The following is a 14,375-nucleotide window of genomic DNA, read 5'->3' as shown; positions in this document are numbered from 1 at the left end:
TCATTTTATAGATCATTTCCACCGACCACAAATTGCACTTCTTTCCCCTGAATACCTCTTAGTTACGGGAATAGAAGAGGTTGAAGTGTTTCAAAAGATTCTTCATTTCTTCGCATTTTCTACTGTTGTTTTTCTTCTCGTTCAACCAGCATCTTAGATACCAATTTGCTTCCATTTCCCTCCTCGAGAACAGGGATCATTAATTTCGCTAGTTTTACATTGAATTTTACTTAATTTCGGTGATCTAAGGACATAAATTGTTTCAAAACATTTTCCAATTTTTTAATTTTTTATATATTCAATATCTCTAGGTTCTTTTTAGAGTCCTGCTACAACCGTTGAATTTGTTCATTTGGGTTAGAAATTTTTTCTAGAAGACTTGCGAAATTTGTATATATCAAGTAAATTATATTTTAATCTAACCTCGTCTTCATATCAAGAATGTAAATTCAATTTTAGGAATCACCAGGTGAAGTGGATGAGTCGGCAATGAAAGCCTTTTCGATAAGCTTGGAGCGGTTTGTGCTCTACCTAACATCCTTCTTAACTTAACACAGGCAATTACATGAAAGTAATTAGTACCAGGGTGAGGCGGAAAATCGGCGATATTACGGTATTGTTTACTGATGGATAAAGGATAATCTGCGGATTCCGAGCCAATACGCACTACGCAGCCCAATGGTATGGTCTTCCAAGCTATGCCAGTGTATTTCAAGCGAAAATACTGGCCATACTGGAGGCTTGCTGATGGCGATACGACCCGAGTCCCAAGAGCAACATAGTAATTTTCACCATTAGGGTCAACGGGCTGGTCAGAAGGGGCCCTGCTGCTGATAGTCCCTCGGCAGTCGCAGTCTAGAACCCGCGGGCTACTACAAAAGGGGGAATCTGTTTATTCTACTTGACAACTGACGGATAGCAAGGCACTATTTCAAAGAAGATCTGGTCCTTCTACAACAATACCCGATCACGACAAGTATACAGGATTACGTCGATTTTCACGGATTACTGACCTATAGGAGACATCAATCCCAGACTCCGCATTTTCTGCAATTCGCATTGCCGAATTGAGAAGAAAGGGAGATACTCTCACTCATTTCCTTTGCGATTGCCCAGCTCTAAGTAGAGCCCGGCTGTGTACACTAAATAAACAATTCTTTGTAGACCTCAAAGAGACCTCTAGTTTCGAATCTAAACATGAAAATCCACGCCGCACACTGCCTTAGTTGCGGCCGTGTCTGGCAGTCGCATTTATTGCTCGGCATGGTCAGGGCTTTGGACCGGTGTCATATATCGCTCCGCCAAAGCACGCTACCCCCAGCTGAAACCATGAACCAAGAGAACCCTTGCCAAAGCCGACTGCCGACTGGAAAAAAACGTCAACCTGCTCAAGAACGCCGTCTTGTGTCTGCCACCGAGGAACTTAACTATAAGGGCCCTCGTATGGTGGCTGCAGCGGCTTCCGGCTGGCGTCAATCCCCACCAGCTAATGATAGCAGATATAAGGAAAATTAGGAAAGCCACACGATTTTATAAGTTGTCTTTTAAACTGTTTTGTTGAAAACAAAACCTTATTCAAATCGACTCGATGTCTGTCTGCTTGTCATACATAATTTTCTCATAAATGATAACATTGTCATTAAATTTGGTTGATTGATTGAACTGTGAACCCCCTGTTTTCTGAACTATATCGGTGCACTTTGAAATTAAGGGGAGAAGGTCCCCATATAACTAGAAGATGGATGCTAAATTTTTTTCACCGACTATAGCGATGTGGGGCATCAAATGAAAGGTTTCGATTAGTACTTTTTGCGGCAAATATTAGTTTTGATATCGGATGCAAAGAACGGCAGTGAGGGGGTCCGAAAGGATCAATTACTTTAAGGACCCGTACTCGGAAACTACCAAATCAACAAATTTAAAAAAAAAAACAAAATACTCTCGATTGCAACCTCTGCTCAAATAAAAAAAAAGTTATTAAGACTCCACTAAGTTCAACCAATATTCGTAATTCTGCAGTAATATAGGTCACAATGTGTTTCAATATCATATTAGAAAGTTTGATGGAAATCCCAGTACTAGTGTTTTGGATCAGGGCCTTGAGCGTGTTAGAGCACTTCATTCAAGACCGTAACGATACACTACAGGATTATGATACCCTAATTTGGTAATTTGGTCAGCATTGCTCTCGCCCAAGATTATTACCCTGATTTGACTCACAACTGAGTCAACTGGTATTCGACGTTAAACCACGTACAAATCCCACTGTCACAGTAAAATTTGAACCTTAACATTCCGTTCCGCGCTCTAACCACTCAACCATCCCGACACACAAGGCTTTTCTTGTCTTATATCCACATTCTAGAATGTCCATTTTGTTAATCGAGAAACACTAGGCTATTGCAGCAGTCTCCTGGCTAAGGGATTAGGATGTGAAGCTGCAATGAGATCTCCTCTCTTACTGTTGTAATTTTAAGATCTATGTGGATGTTTTCATTTTTCATATATCATCGGTAATCATTTGTAGTATCTTGGACTGCACTTTCTGTAGCAACTCTGTATTAGATGTACACACTGAATTCCGGAAGTCCATATTGGCATTATGGCGATCCGTGGTATAGACGTGGTAGACGGTGCCTAGAGGGACTTCAGCTTGGATGCTGTATTCGCAAAACGTGAAGCTTTTAAATAAAAATAAAACTAGGTAGCTTGCTCCTACTACAATATATTAGTAGGAGCAAGCTACCTAGTTTTATTTTTATTTAGAAGAACTACAAGCATCGGAACGATAACTATTCTATGTGAAGCTTTTGTATTTCACTCTAAATTTGCACTCGAAGTGAAAACATGAAATTGTACTGGAAGCAGTTTCTTAATTTTAAAAATCAGTCCTTCGTGATATACTTTGGCGTAGGCTTGCGCAACATTCAAAAAGACCGCTGGTCTTTCCATCTTCTCCTTCTCTCAGGATATGTAGCACACTTATGGACCTGTAGGATGCAACCTGCGTTTGGCCTTTCCCACATTTAGGAGGCATTGTAATTCCAAGCCTTGGGGAAATAGGCGAGATGTAGAATTACGTTGAATATGTGAGTCACGTAGGGATTGCAACCCCTGGGAGTTCCTTCAAGGGATAAATGCCTCGGAATTTGGAAAATTCTAAGGGACGCACTCTTTAAAAATCCCAGCTTCATTCATGCCCAGTAGTAAACATGTTGATATTCGCAGCATTATTACTATCAGCCTACTTCTGAATAAACCGATAATTAACTCTTAAGTATCATATGAGGCACTTTCAAACAGGCGGAATTCTGGCAACATGCAATATTTTCGAGCCAACATAATTTAGAGCAGCATACATCCTGGCGCTTTGATAGACCTGCTTCTTTCCTTTCTCTCCCACAAATTCCTAAAATGCTTGTGTGCAGTGCCCCTACAAAGCACGTGCTTTTAAGTGATTCGCTTCAGACAACCTGAGTTCAAATATGTCGTGATATTTCTAAAAATATTTAGGAATATTTTTGCAGTAGACGCTGTGTTGGCTGCATGAGAAGCTATAATTAAATTGGGCAATCAGTTCGGCAGATAATTGGTTGACACTTTGATTTCAAGGCTCGGAGTGAAATTATGCCTCTTTCAAAAGCGTTTGCTGAGATACGCCGCTATCACTCCCGAAAAATTCCATCCGAAATTGTCTAAACCACTTTTTGCTTCGGCATTACTACAGTTTTTTTCCCTTTTGCAGTGTACTTTGCTTGATCTGAGCTTCAATACTTGATAGAAAGGGGAATAGCGCATTTCGCTGTTATCAGTTATTATACATACGACCACCACATATGACCTGCTAGATTGAATTCAACAAGTTCTATTCATAAGGCAGCCGCTGTGGTGTGTTATCTCGATTATCTTGGGAATATTATCAGTTGACATAAATTATTCACTAAAAATAAAAATCGATGTTCCAATGTTGGACATAATATGACGTCAATTATCTTAGAATTCTCTGCTTACCGACAACGGATAAATGTCGTTGCCTCCGCAAAATAGCGCACCAGTCAAGTGCTCACAAACCTATACAAATTTCATCTTATGGAGAAAAAATTGAAAACAAATCGAATTTATTAGAATGTATATGTATACACGATGCTGGGCTTTATTTTTCTTTTCACTCTCACGGAAAATAAAAGTGAATTTTGCAACCACCATTACTGCAAATAAATACGAGTGGCAGCTTCAACGCTTTGATTGCTTAATCGATCGTGAGAAATGGTGTGTTGTGCTTGCGAATGAGTTGAGAATGTTCTGATTTTAGCATTTCTTCTTTCAAATAAACTGAATAGTCTATTTATTTATGAATCGCATTAAAAGATTTATTTACTTTGTTTCAGGTTCATCTGATTATGCAAATATCACATATAGGTAAGGATTATTCATATTATCCTAGAAACGCACACATTATAAGGGCGGAACACAATAATTGAAGAAATAAACAATTAAACGCAACTATGCGATCTGCACAGGCCACTTTAGATTCATTGATTATGAAGAACTCCTAGAAAAGGAGAAAATTTTATTTAGAATAAATTCAACAAACAATTAAGGTGGTTCCCGCGAAAAATCGTTATCTTCTCCAAATAGAGTAAAATTGAAGCTGCCCTTGAATATAAGTAATAGCCTTTTGAACTTCGAATTTCTCTGGCAACTAACATCGGTGTAGCACACAATTGTCTTGCTGATTTTTTTTCAGAATACCCCTCCTTCGCAAAGTCATCAACTTCCGCATTTGATCAACTATTTTTTTACAGCAACGGTCGAAATCAAAACTAGTTTGTGTTCACAACAACGCACAAGCATATACCTCCATGGGTAATATGTGGATATTCCTATGCAAATTCAGAAACTATCAAAATCCTACACCAAAATAATAGTTTTTGCAAATAGGGCAGCGCCTGCGCAGAAAGGTTTTCATAAGTATCTATTGTCAGGTAATTAAAATATCGGCTCCAAAACAATTATACTTTTTAACGATATGATACTGACCCAAGAGGAATGTTACACAGGAGGTGAAACTATCCAAAAAAAGCAGGACAAAAATTAATCATCCAGTTTGATTCCGAGTCAAGAGCGTAGTGCGTTTTGCGCATCTGCGCTGTGTGTCGTGTTTCTTTAAGACTTGCGTGCGAATCCATGTAACTAAGCAGCGAGCTGCAAACTACCAATAGATACGTAAATAAATACAATAGGAAATTGATAAAGTGACGTTGCTATATTATACGGATCGCCGCCTTCTACGGTTGGTTTTGGCACCAAGCTGAAAATTTTCTATGCCAAACGCGGCCACGAGCACTAACACCTCGCACAAATGGGAATCAATATCATTGAAGATGCGCAGAACGCAATTAAGATCTTGCCTGAAAAACCCCGCCCACCAGATCTTTTTTCTCCCATAAAAATTCAAAGCTTGCCTAGGCAGTTTCACCTTTTGTGTATAGTCTTCTTGGGGGGTCACCCCATTGTATTGGGTTGGGCCACATGAAATGCCAGATTTTGACGTAAGCATTTAAAGAACTGATATTTTTTTTTAAAAACCGTTTGCATCTGAAACTTCTTTTATGGACAATTTGATTTTCGGACGCTGTAAAGTCCTCAAAGGTTTTATGATGTCTCCTTCGTTTCCTTCTTCCGACAAAATGACTCCAGACTGTCGAAACATCAATAAAGTACGTTGGATGCGGAAGAATTTCAAATCACGACTAAAGGGGTTTATACACCCTTACATCATACTGTGATGTGTTTTGGTTTTTTCTTTTCTGTTCGACCACTACCCAAATCCTTTATGGCCATATAAAATTCGCTTTTCATCACACAGCATTATATGGTGTGAAAAAGGAATCGATTTCGAGTTATAAAATATTTTATCACCGAATGTAATCATATGAGATATCAAATGCTCTCGATTAGTAGTTTCAGAAGCAGGTTCTAGTTTTGACGTTGGTTGTAAAAGGGGGAAGTCCGAGGATCCAAAAAGGGTCATTGATTTCAAGTACCCGTTCTCAGAAACTACTGAGAGGATAGACTTCGATAGGCATCATACAGGAAATTGCCCCTTTCACATCAAATATCTACCCCCCATGATATAAATTGTCAGTATCACTTCGACTGAATATCAGCTATATTCAACGTATTTTCACTACGAACTTTATATACCATGTAGCCAAATACTTTGATATTAAATTTCAACAAAACGTTTCATACCTGCAGCGCCGAGCTTCCGAAAGAAAACGCCAAAATTAAAAAGAAAGTTTACCAAACTACCAAAAATTTTCCTTTGGATATTTTTTAATAATCCTATAAGTTTTATAGAAATAGTTCCTTTCTTTCCTATAGTCCTTTTTAAGTAAAACTATTAAAAGGAAAAGACTTCTTCATTGCTGGTTTTGTAACAATTTATTTCACTTAACTCTATAGCCCTATATACCCTAGCCTATTAAACAAATTAACGTGATAATTAATTTTTAATTAATTTTTCTGAAATTGTAATACTGCTTTTATTAATTATACTAATTATCTGGAATAAGCTAAATGAACAGTTGCCCATATCGGTGTTCAACAACCTGGCGTTACTCTGTTTAAATATTACCAAATTTTCTGCGGAGTCTAGTTTGTGGACTTTATTTTTTGGGGGGTTCTAAGTTACGTATGTCCGCTTTTAAATTAGAAAAAAATAAATATATAGGTTATATGGATTTAGTATGTCCAAATATTCATTTTGGTGTTAGATTGATATTCAAGGTCTTAGGTTGGAGCAAATTCGTACAAAAGAGACAACTTTGATTTCTTATAAATTTATCCGTAAAATATTAGGTGAAAAGTTTGCAAGCCCCTTTTGCATGTATGCCCCCCCCCTTAAATTCAATGTAGAATGATGTTAGGGACCGCGTGGGAGGTTTACAATTCCAACCTTTTCACCAAATTAATGTCAGTAGGTATAACGATTTCTGAGAAAAGTGCATGTGACATAGGGCTAGACCGATTTCACATAAAAGGTAAAGAAATGATCGAATTCTACAATTATTTCAAATTGAAGTAAAGCTAAATAAGGTGGATGCTTGACGCTTCGGGTATAAAGGCTTTGCGTTCATTTGTCTGAGAAGATGCATGTTTTTCCATTCGTACCAAGCTAACAATTCAAAATATTCCTTCATATATGTATTTTCAAATTCCAAGTTGCATGTTCATATTAAACATAAATATTATGCGCATCTTAAAGAAATAAACATTGGTTATTACCGAATACAGTGGAATCCCGATAATTCGTACATCGATTATTGGTATTTTCGGCTAATTCGTACAAATTTGTCGGTCCCCAAAGTTAATTTTCGTTATTTTGCACTCCCACAATTATTAATCCCGATATATCGTATCAAATCCTCAAATTAATTGAGTTTCCTGTAGTTGCGGAAGCCTAATTAATTTTTCCGTATATTTAACTTTTGTGAGTTTCTACTGTATACCATTATTAATTTTATTTGGGGGTGATTGTATTTTGAGGCCTAGATTTGGTATAGATGCATCATTGATGGTTTTCAAATTTTAGGTTCTAAAAACGGGACGTGTTCCACTTTTTGGGGCTTACATTTTGAGCCACTGTGTTTCATCCAAAAAGAGGACAAATTTCGAAAACTACCAATTGAACCCTTTTATTTGATACCCCACACGCAATATCCTTTGAAAAAAAAAGTTGCACTTCCCTTTCGCATCTATATCCTTTCCTCTTAAATTTAATAGAAAATGGCGCCACGTCCTATATGTAAAAGGATTCAGAGACAACACAACTTTCATGACGATAGATTCTGCAGTTTGTAAGTAAACCGGGTATGACAAATAGACAGACATTGAATCGATTTTAGGTTTCACACAAACCTTAAAAACATGTTTAAAGATAAATGGGAGTGTAGAACGTGTTTGAAGAAACACACGGTTTTATTTGCAATACCAATGCCGTGAACTCTCCTTCATAACAGGGTTGTTCTTGACATGCCGCGTCACTCCCTTCGCGTTCGATACCTCATATCGGAATCGAATCACGCACATCTCCGCTTGAAATCCCAAGGTAATTCGCAAAACTTCCATGGTTATCAAAATCGATAACAAACCTTTATTGAAGATCACTACTGTCAAATTAATTTCACATTCGACCAACTTCTTGTCTGAAAGATGTGTTTCGGCGCCTACACCCAGGTTTTCGATTTCAATTTCTCTATAGAATTAGAGTTCCGCTAAATTGTTAGTCCGTCGTCGTTTCGTAAAATGCCCTACGACCTTGTCTATTAATTTTCCTTTCTTCATCACCAACACTTCTATTTTCTCTTTTTTTTTATTCTCATCTTCTCTTGTTGTCACGGTTGCCGACGTATTTGACGTATTTCACACTCTGCTTTTCCAAATATGGCATCAATTAAAATCCTACCCGCATTTGCTGTGTACTTTTGAACTTGAGTCTCGCACATTTGATAAAAATTCGATTTTACCACCGTATCATTTACTATTTCGCTATCACTTCCGATAGATGTTGAGACGCCAAATAAGGAAGCGAATCCCAGCTTTTCCAAAAACAATCTCCGGAAACAGTCAAACACTGGGCAAAATTCCCGTGCTTTGCATTCAATTCTTTCTCCTTGTTCAGGGCTATCCCCAACGCAATGTTGTAAATGAAAGCTGCAGAAATGTCTAAAGACCCAAAAAATTTATTGAATCCGTTCAGTCCGACAACCAACAAAAAAAGGATGAATTCTAATCGGCCATTCGCTTTGTAAGCGCTTTTAATATGCGGGTAACTTTGTACACTTTTTTCTTCATAATTCTCTCTCTCTCTCACACTACATAAGTATTTTGAGACAAGTTCACTTTTTTTACACTCCCATTTCCGGAAACCCCGTTGGAAATTCCTCCGTCTCTTACTCTCTTTGTACGGCTAGCGATACGACTCAGAACCTTCTATCATTTTGGAATATGGTTCTGGTAAAAAAAACTCCAAAAAAAGCAGTAAAGTCTGAAACGATCGAGACGATTTCTACTTATGACAATTCAATTGGATCTGAAACTTGGAGCATGTTAGAGCACGTTATTCAAAGCCATAACGGTACACTACAGGATCCTGTTGGAGGCAATATGGTCAGCTCAGGTTTTTTTGCGGCTCACCAAAGATGCGTATAGTCTAAAATTACCGTGACAGAACAGAACTATTTTATGATTTTTTCGAATTCAGTGTTCGATCAGTCCCACCACAGTTCTGGTGAAATTCTCCTTTTGAAGTCATTTGGGGCGGGTCTTCACGTCGTGACCAAAATCGTTTGCGCTACACATTTACAAAAATGTGAACCATTTATTTCTCCTCAGCAGCTCATCTTTTTTTAAAAAAAAAGGTTGTTCAGACATAAGGGTGAGACTAACACCCCTCCTGAAACCTCAGCACATATTTAGCCCATCACGGCATCTAATTCGCGGTCCTTAGAAAAAATGGTAGAGGATCCGGCCGGATATGTACTCCACACCATCGTCGCTTCTAAACATGTCGGTACAGTGTTCTTTTCTCCAGAAGATGAATCCGAAAACGATCGAAGGTCCAATCAACCGTTGTAGCAGAAAATTGTGTCCTGATTCGAAAGCATCGTCTACATGACTCATTGCCTCGTTAACTTGGGTGATACTGGATAAGATGGAGGTGATGCGACACCCAAATAAAAACCCATTTAATGATTGGAATAGGGTCTAAACTGATGGCGTCAGAAGACGTTTTTGGAGTTAGCCTCTTTTATTTCCGTAGAAAAGAGTATGCCCTTCGTCGAGATGTAAAGCCATTAGGTCATCGGAATGTCCGCTGGGAAGAGAGATGCCAACAGGGCGGGTATTGGGATAGGAAAGCAACTTCTGAACTTCCTTGCGGAATTACTGACCATCTAGAATGTTAAAGATTAGCTTGCAGAGCTGCGGCATGAAATTCGGGATGTTATGAAGTTTATATATAAGTTTTGAGGATTAAGAAAGCGTGTTTAACCAAATGCCCTAATCAGAACTGAAAATCTGGGATAGAATTGTTCCTATCGCAGTGCTCATCGATTATTAGTTTGATGGTCTGATCGAAAACTTTGGTGGCGGTTAACTGGATGAGGACAAGCCTTCAGCTGTTAGGAAGGAGAGAATTATCATTCCTTTTAGGGATCGGAATTATTTGAAATCACTTCCAGCTCACAGGAAAGCAGACGCTCCGAAGGGAGAGTATAAGTGACGAACTTCGCCTGATTTTCCACAAGAAGATTCTTAGTCGCTGTGTAATCATCTTTGTGCTTGAGAAGTATCTGATAATTTGAACTTTATGTAATGCCAGCATTCTCAGGCGGTTAATAACAACAATTGGAAGAATTTTCTTACTCGCCTGTTATAGCTTAGATGACGCTGGGCTTGCAGTTGGCTACCAAATTTGGGTGGAGCAATGGGACAGGGAAACTGCTTTTGCAACGTTAATGTCGGACAACTGATCAATTTGCGCTGGATCTAGGGTGAAATGACACAATTAAGAAAGAACTGGAGAATTGGGGGTTTGGAGTTTATGCCAAAAGTACGGAAGTCAAATATGAGTTTTAAGCTACTGTTTGTAAAATTAATAACAGTAACATTTGCACCAAATTAACAAATGCTTTATACTTCATCTGAAATCAAATTCAGTCGGGTTTCATAGAGCATTTTCAAAATATTGTGAAACATTAGAATATTTTGGGTTTTATTCTTGCAAATATATAGTGTATAAAATGCCGTATTTAGTCCCTGGGTTAGATTTGATAATTTTGTGGTTTGACAGTTTATGACCGTCCATCCTAAAATCATATAATGTAAATTCATCTCATTCTCTTCATTCAACTGTAATAGTAAGATGCACAGGAAATCATATTTAATGGGGTTTGGTTTTGCTTCTACAAAACCTTAAATGATAGAGAATTCCTGAAAATTCTGGCTTTTCTCACTTTTACTTTGAAATTATCATCTCGGAGGTCATGAATTTGCGAACTCGAAACGCTAGACAGTTGGAAGCCCTCCAAACCGGCGTAAAGTTAAGCTTCTCGGGATCAGCTGTACTAAAACGTAAACCGATAAATCGTGTACCATGCCATTGTTTACAAACTCAATCGTTTAAAATACACCAAGATGTCTGCTAAGTATCGCAAATCTCGGCAAAAAACTAACATCTTCAAAGAAAAATCTCAACACGGTCTATCTTTGCAGCCCATTGGAAAATGATTGTTCATCCAGACTGACTACTCTCTTCTATCAGCACTCAGACAGCCAATAGAGTTTGACTTACTACGGGTAGCTTTTAACTGATAGTACTAATCATTGTCGTTGGTTTTCGCTGTCTAACCAGTATTGAAACAAACCTGAAATCTGTATCTATACACTGTCGAACGTTGGTTACGTTTTAAGATTCATAAAAAAGAAATGTTTTAGTTACTCTCAGACACGGATTGCGTTTGGATGTTACTCTCGATACGTTAATACGTTTTATCACAATCGGAATATTTTGTTTTTAGTGAGATAATTTGAAAAGGAGTTAAGATATTTAAATATCAACCAGTGTAATTTGTGCGATCATGTGAATCGTAAACAAGCACTACAAGTACGGGTGTTTATTATCGAACATAAAACTAGGTCTCATTTTATAACTTTTCTCATATTTACAAATTGGCAACGTGCTTTGTGTATACCTTCCCACAGAAAGTGGTTACGGTTATTTGATAGCTTTTTTGAAATACATTAGAAGGTCGTCTGCAGTTTTCATTAACAAACGGGATACATTTGGAACTTGCAAATATCTTCACTGTTGTCATAGCCGCCGCTCCTATTATTTACATCAATCCCGTGAATATATGAAGTTTGGTGTTATTAATGCTAAATAGTAGTATTAACATTTACATATGTTAATTGAAAGTCAGTTGCTTGTGAATTGTGTGCGAATTTATCGCGGAATCTAATCTTGCTACAAGTATCTTATCGAATATTGCTCTATTGGTGTTTAGTGTTGGAGAATTTGACCAAAAACACATGAACACTTGTGCACATGGGAAATTATATCAAAACTTGAATGGTAATGATACTTTATTTATATCTATATACGATGGCACAATGAAATAGACAGTAAATGATAAAGTTAACAATTTAATTTTTACAAAATTGATAAATCTCAGAGCACTTGGTGCTTTTTATAACAATTGTCTTCAATTTTTGATTTTAAATTAAATCAGACCAAGCGTCATTATTATAACGAAGGGGTGTTTGTTAGATTGTGTGTAACCTTCATTCGAGAGTTTTTTTTTATTTGCTGAAATATAGGCAATAGAAAAGAAAGAGTCTCGACCTTTAAAATTGCCTCCAATCTACATACATTAAACGGAATCAAATTGTTTACTTTTCCTGCATTACATTTTTTCACTGGCTTCTTTTTCTTTGTTAAAATTAGATTTCTTTATATATTCACTCAAATTGCATTTGGAACATCAGGCAATTTCTTCTTCTTATATGATACCCTCATAGCCTCCTGCATTTATCTCCAATATACATTTGATTATACTTTAATTTCATTATCTTTACAATAAGCGCTGCGCAAGTGATAAGCCTATTGCATCAGGACAAACACCAGCCTCACTTGAAGACGACTAAAAAAAATTGAAAAATTTTATGATTATTGCAATCAAATTGCAAAATTAGAATAAAAAAAAATATTGATTTTATTAGAGTTTGGAAGAATGGTCTTTTTGAAGCTGATTCGCGATCTATCATGAAATTTGATACAGGAAATGACATGATTTAACATTAAGCTAAAAGAGGGAGAAAATGAAAAATTTATGTGGCGCGCTATGTCCCGCATAGGGGTCTATGGCAACCATTAATAAGAGCGGGGAAGAACCCAATAAGTTAAAACAAGTCGGAAATTGGAATATCATCGCTTCAGGTAGAAGGTTTTGTTGATTTTTTATGTAAGAATATCTGAATACACGATGGTTCCATTTATATACAATATTATTATAATTCGTAATGTATATACGTTGAATATCCCCGATGTTCAATTCGATATGGTACTGACATTTAACGCGCTGGTGGAAATCATTCTATTATAACTTTTTTAATAATAGAATGATTTCCACCATGCTTTTCAGTGTGCTGCTTGATATTAAAACCTATATTACTGAAAGGGGGGGTTTGGAGTAAATCGTCAAAATATAATAATATAGTGTTAATAACTTGATTTGAACAGATATCGTAGCGCAGAGTATTTTGGTGACTAGAAATAATGTGCATGGGCCATCATATTTCTTTTCAGATTTTTGGGCTTGATAGTTTGAAATAATTGACTCCTTTTGAACCGCCGCACCCTTCCCCTTGCAATCACTGTCAAAGCTATCTGGTACGGAAAGTACTCATCAAATCCTCTTATTTGATACCTCACATGGCTATATTCGGTGAGAAAACAATTTAGCACCCCTCTTTACGTGATCCTCGTTAAGTTCAACATGTAGCAGTGTAATTCACGGTATGCGTAGGGGTGTACTCAGTAGAGCACAGCACAGCTATATGTCACAAATGAAATTTGGTGCAAATAACCATTCAAATATGACCGCATTCCTTTATATTAGGTGGTTCAGGAAGTTGGGTGGATACTACTCGTTTCAAAATTTCGTAAGATAACATAAGAGATCTTCAAACCTGGTTCCAGACAGCTGAATTTGCTGAAGTATTAAAGAGTCTCTGTACCTATTAGGAACATAAATACTGTTACACGCTTCTATGCTAGAAATTTAAAAATGTTGTTTCTGGATATATACAATACATTTTTATTGATATATATTGTATCTAAAAAGCAAATACTCCTTCGAAATATTCGAATTTGGCCTTCAGGCGCGCTTTAAGTCAGATTGGTCAACCAACAATAGCCGCATGTGCCTCGTTCATTGGAAAATTGGCTACAGTACGAACCAAAGCTGTCAAGGGGGAAATCACATTAAAAGGCCTGTTTTCGCATATTTTTTTTTGAAATTTTTTTAGTGGCAAGAATTGCTCGGAATTGAATCAAATTTGGACATTATATTAGTCATATTCCGAACAACTTTCGAGAAGTTTTTGAAAAGTTTAAGCTAAAAATAAAAGAGTTACGCGACAATATTCTGCTAAAGGTCGTAACTGGAGTTCTCCAACTGCGGGACTTGTAGCGAATCCAATTTTTCTTTGAAATTAAAAAGCTTTTAATTTTACAACCACTAACTTATTTTCTAAGAATATGAATCTCAATGCTGCTGAAAATAATGAAAATCAAAAATTTTGTAGGT

General features: G+C 37.1%; 2 protein-coding genes across 2 annotated transcripts in view; both read left to right on the top strand.

Moving 5' to 3' along the window:
• The window catches only part of LOC119646168 (probable inactive tRNA-specific adenosine deaminase-like protein 3), an 80,698-nt gene that overhangs the window by 40,877 nt on the left and 25,446 nt on the right, over positions 1-14,375 (top strand). Inside the window, exon 2 of the mRNA XM_038046547.1 lies at positions 4,389-4,419. The gene's annotated coding sequence lies outside the window, so the exon portion shown is untranslated. The remainder of the gene's footprint in view (positions 1-4,388; positions 4,420-14,375) is intronic.
• Positions 11,553-14,375, top strand: part of LOC119646171 — a 66,779-nt gene continuing 63,956 nt past the window's right edge. The window contains exon 1 of the mRNA XM_038046549.1: positions 11,553-12,139. The gene's annotated coding sequence lies outside the window, so the exon portion shown is untranslated. The remainder of the gene's footprint in view (positions 12,140-14,375) is intronic.

Source organism: Hermetia illucens, chromosome 1 (genome assembly GCF_905115235.1).
Source record: "Hermetia illucens chromosome 1, iHerIll2.2.curated.20191125, whole genome shotgun sequence".
In the NCBI taxonomy this organism is placed as follows: domain Eukaryota; kingdom Metazoa; phylum Arthropoda; class Insecta; order Diptera; family Stratiomyidae; genus Hermetia; species Hermetia illucens.
Note: the sequence above shows the minus strand (reverse complement) of the source record. Positions and strands in the feature narration are given on the sequence as shown.